This window comes from Globicephala melas, chromosome 1 (assembly GCF_963455315.2).
Source record: "Globicephala melas chromosome 1, mGloMel1.2, whole genome shotgun sequence".
Lineage (NCBI taxonomy): Eukaryota > Metazoa > Chordata > Mammalia > Artiodactyla > Delphinidae > Globicephala > Globicephala melas.
The window spans coordinates 187,310,039-187,315,317 of NC_083314.1; positions in this window are offsets into that span (position 1 = coordinate 187,310,039).

Sequence of the window (5,279 nt, forward strand, 5' to 3'; positions counted from 1 at the left end):
AGTCCCACATTTCACTCCTTTAAAATGGACTTAGTGAGACTTCTGATTCCAGCCAAGATGAAGTAACAGGGACCAGAATTACCCTTTCACCTGAAACAACTAAAAAATCATACAAAATATGTGAAACAACAGTTCCAAATACATTGGCTGTAATGCAATGAAGGGCCATGACCTCTGAGAGAAAGGAAAGAAACGAATTGAGTCCTGTGGCTGCTCCAGCTTACTGTCTGGAGGATTTTCAGGATGCAGAGCGAGGAGGAGGGACTCAGACAGAGCCCAGTATTGTCCTGAGTTAAGTGGATGGATCTGGGAGGCCAGGGAGGCCAAGATGGCTGGAGTTTGGGGGGCAGAACACAGAATAAGAAAGAGGATGTGAAGATCTATAGCTTAGGACTGACTAGTGTGTGTGTGAGGGAATCACCAGGCCAAGAAAGGAGCCAACAAACAGGATTACAGGCAAGACTCCTCAGAGTTCAAGCAGGGCCAGGAGCAGTGTCTCTGACAACCAGCCAGAGTGCAAACCCACCCCCGGGGCACCGATTACACGTATCAGCTGCTGGAGGTTGCCCCACAACCTGATGCTCTGTTTATTTTTTCTCTTTCATTTTGTTTCGCTTTTCTGTTTCATTTATACTTTTTATTTATATGTCTTCAATTTCACTAACTTTCTCTTCTTCAACGTCTAATCTACCATTAAACCCATCCAGTATATTTTTCATATCAGATATTTTAGTGCAATGTATAAGAGAACAAGTTGGTAAATTGTACTTTATCAAACTTAAGAACTTTTGTCCTTCGAAAGACATTGATGGGAGAACAAGACGAACCACAGGGAGAAAATATCTACATATCACATATCTGGAATATATATACATAAACTTAATAACAACACAATGATAAATGCACAAATGATTTGGACATCTCAGCAAAGAAGACATAGTGACGGCAAATAAGCACCCGAAATTATGCTCCATTTCATTAGTCACTAGGTAAATACACACACTGAGATACCATGAGGTACCTCGTCTAAAAATGTCTAAAACTGAAAAGACTAATCACATCAAATGCTGGCAAGGATGTGGAGAACCTGGAACACTGCTCATGGGAATGTAAAATAGTGCATCTACGGGACTTCCTTGGCAGTAAGACTCCATGCTTCCAATGCAAAGGGCGCAGGTTCGATCCCTGGTCGGGGAACTAAGATCCCACGTGTGGCGTGGCACAGCCAAGAAAATATGAAGGAAAAAAATAGTACATCGCTTTGTAAACAGTTTAGCAGCAGTCTCTTAAAAAGTTAAACGTACATCTAAACTTACGATCCAATCATCCTACACCCAAGCATCAAGCCAAGAGAAATGAAACAATACGTCCATACAAAGACTCATTCGTGGGGACTTCCCTGGTGGCGCAGTGGTTAAGAATCCCCCTGCCAATGCAGGGGACACGGGTTCAAGCCCTGGTCCGGGAAGATCCCACATGCTGTGAAGCAACTAAGCGCGTACGCCACAACTACTGAGCCTGCACTCTAGAGCCCAAGAGCCACAAGTACTGAGCCCGTGAGCCATAACTACTGAAGCCTGCATGCCTAGAGCCCGTGCTCCGCAACAAAAGAAGCCACCGCAACGAGAAGCCTGTGCACCACAACGAAAAGTAGCCCCCGCTCGCCACAACTAGGGAAAGCCCACGCACAGCAATGAAGACCCAACGCAGCCAAAAAAAAAAAAAGACTCATTCATGCATGTTCACAGCAGCCTTATTTGTAACAGCTAGAAGCTGGAAACAACCCAAATGTCTATCAACAGGTTAATGGATAAACAAAATGGGGTATATCCATATAATGGCATACTTCTCAGCAACAGAAATGAACTATTTATACATGCAACATTATGGGTGAATCTCAAAATGATTATGCTGAGTGACAGAAACAAGACCCCCCCCCGAACCCCCCCCAAAAAAGTACTCTATGATTCCATTTATATAAGATTCTGAAAATTACAAACTAATCTATACAACAGGAAGCAGCTCAGTGGTCACCCGGTGAGATGGGGGGTCGGGTGGAGGGGAGTGCAGGAAGGAATTACAAAGGGGTATGAAGAAACTTTTGAACGTGATAAATACTATCTTGTTGCTATTTTTTTTAAATAAATTTAATTAATTAATTTATTTATTGGCTGCGTTGGGTCTTTGTTGCTGCGCGCGGTCTTTCTCTAGCTGCGGGGAGCGGGGGCTACTCTTCGTTGTGGTGCGCAGGCTTCTCATAGCGGTGGCTTCTCTTGTTGTGGAGCACGGGCTTTAGGCACCTGGGCTTCAGTAGTTATGGCGCGTGAGCTCAGTATAAGGAACGGCTCCAAGAAACGGAGGAGAGCTTAAGCAAGCTGTATTTGGGAACGCTCCCGGGCGAGGTTCACTGGTCCCAGAGAAAGGGGCCAGGGAAGTCGCGCCCGGGCGAGGGTTTGGGCAGAATTTACAGGGGAAGAAGGGAAAGGGTGTGGTGAATCCGGGAGGGCGCAGGGTAGTCCTTATTTGGAGGTCTCTTCGGGTATCGTGGCAATATCCGGTGCCGGTTGCATCAGTCTTGGGACCGTTAGTCCCGCCCCTCGAATGGCGGGAAGGCTGGGCCGGATGGAAGATCCCCACTGGAACTGGGCGGTCCGGAAAGTCTCCAGGTCAGTTTCTGGAACTGGGTGGTCCGGAAAGTTTCGGTCTGATGCATCCTGTGAGTCTGATTGCGTTCCCCTGCCTCGGGCCAGTTGGCCTTACAAGTAGCTGTGGCTCGCAGGCTCAGTAGTTGTAGCGCACGGGCTTATTTGCTCTGAGGCATGAGGGATCTTCTCGGACCAGGGCTCGAACCCGTGTCCCCTGCACTGGCAGGCGGATTCTCAACCACTGCGCCACCAGGGAAGTTCCCAAGGCTAGTTATATTTCAGCTTGGGGTTCCCACATCATGATGAAAGTATAAAGTTCATCAGATGCTGGTAGCATAAGCACAGACAGTGCACAGAGGGCTCTGACAACCACCTGGGCACCTTCTCCCTCATGTACCTGCCCGACGAGTACTCAGTGAGTGCCTCTAGAGGAACATTTCTAAATGCACCACACATAAGGCAAAAAAGCCATCTGGGCTGGAAGTGGAGTCCCTAGCCCTTTGGAGCTCACAGTCTATGAATGCAGTGGGGTAGAGATGCACAGAATGCTAACAGTGTTCAGAACCATAAGAGTTAAGTTGAGGGTGGTACTGGGAGCAGAGAAAGGCCAGCAGGAGAAGAGGAGGACGCAGGTAAGCTTTCTTGAGGCTGGTGACATCTATCTGAATCTCAGTGCCTGGACTACGACTTGAGGTATGGGGGTGGCGTACGCAGAGGTAAGAAAGGCATGGGACAGTTTCCAGCTGGTGCTCCCTTAAGTTCTAAACAAGAAGCAGGGAGAGGTGAGGTAGGAGAGCTCGGTATTGCACCGGTACCGTCAGACCATAATGTCTTTGAATTCAGGAGCACATACTGGAGAAGCCATGGAGGGGGCCTTCCTTTCAAAATGTAAACAGCGCTATTATTTGTGGTGGGGGTAAGAGAAAATACATGTTCATCATAAAATACAAAGTTAAGGAATTCAAAAAAGTATAACGGGCATTCAAAGCACTGTTAACCCTACCACCCATAAATGCCCTCTTTCCGGGGCGTCCCTGGTGGTGCAGTGGTTGAGGGTCTGCCTGCCAATGCAGGGGACACGGGTTCGAGCCCTGGTCCGGGAAGATCCCACATGCCGCGGAGCAACGAAGCCCGTGCGCCACAACTACTGAGCCTGTGCTCTAGAGCCCGTGCTCCGCAACAAGAGAAGCCACCGCAATGAGAAGCCCATGCACCGCAATGAAAAGTAGCCCCTGCTCGCCAAAACTGGAGAAAGCCCGCAGCCCGCGTGCAGCAACGAAGACCTAACACAGCCAAAAATAAATAAATTAAATAAATAAATTAAAATAAATGCCGTCTTTCCCACTGCCAAATTTCAGCGTATGTCTTCCTGGATTTATGTTCTGCATATATTCAAATACATACAGAGCAGAGTGCGGGGAGCGGGGGCAGATGCCCTCATTCGTCCTCATTCATCCCTCAACCCCCAGGTCCTTCCAAGTAAATGCTTCCTTCTTGCAGTCACGCACTGTCCCTCCCATACACTGCGCGCGAGGGTCCTTAAGTATTCTGAGCGTCTGGTTCTCAGCTTTTTTCTCTGTGAAAACATCAGGAGCAATGGTAGGACATCAGTGAGGGTGGGCTCTCACTGCCCTGGCTTCTGAGTTTCTCCCTCTCCAACAGGAAGACTCTCTTCTGCCCTTGCCTGTGGTCACGCTTAGCCTATAGGTATTCAAAAGGCGGCCCCCTCCACACCCTGTTTCAAGTATCCTGCTCTACCACCGTTTGGCTCTGGTGACATTTCTTCCACTGGGATCTCCAATCCAGAGCACACAGTACCTTTCCACTGCCGCCACCCCTTCATGTCCCTTCATGTCTCATCATTTCTGGATCCACGGCGGAGAATCGCCATTCCCTTGCCCCCTCCCTTTGCTGCGCTCCCAGATCAAAACATCAGTTCATTTGGCCACTCCAAGCGGCCGGACGTGGCTGGAGAACAACCAAACCGGGTTGATTAGTTTCACTGTCATATCATGACCCCAAACCTTACGCCCGCAGCGCCTCCAAACCAACCCAAGGATCTAAGTCAATTTGCTCTCCCAACCCGAGAGGTTTCTTCACACCTCCTTACGCCTCCTCTCTAATCATCTCTTCAAATACTTTCACAACATCACTTAAATGTCAAACTTCCCAGGGCTTTCAGAGGACAGCCACGCGCTGGCGTCTGCGCGAGCTTGGGGACGGGAGGCCGGTAAGAGGCCGTGGCAGTCGTCCCAGGAGGGGCGCGGGGGCTCGGCCTAGAGCGGTGGAGGCGCGCAAGGAGCGACATGGAGGATCTCGGGGACTGGCTGAGGGCGAGCGGAGAGCGGGCGAGGGAGGATCGCCGGCTCGGGCGGCAGGTGCGAAAACAACCGGGGTGGACGGAGCGCGCAGATCGGTACCTGGAGACGCCGGGCACGACCAGTCACCTCCAACGCCCGCCCCAGGGGCCGCGGCGCCTCTCACGTCACTCCAGGCGACGGCGACGGCGCGCGTGACGTCACAGGAGCCGGCGCGACGCCTTGCGCGTCAGTAGCGGCGACGGCAGCGGGGGCTTGTTACGTCAGGACGCCAACGCAGGGCGCCAGGAGGCTTCCGTGCCAAGCGCCGGCCTCG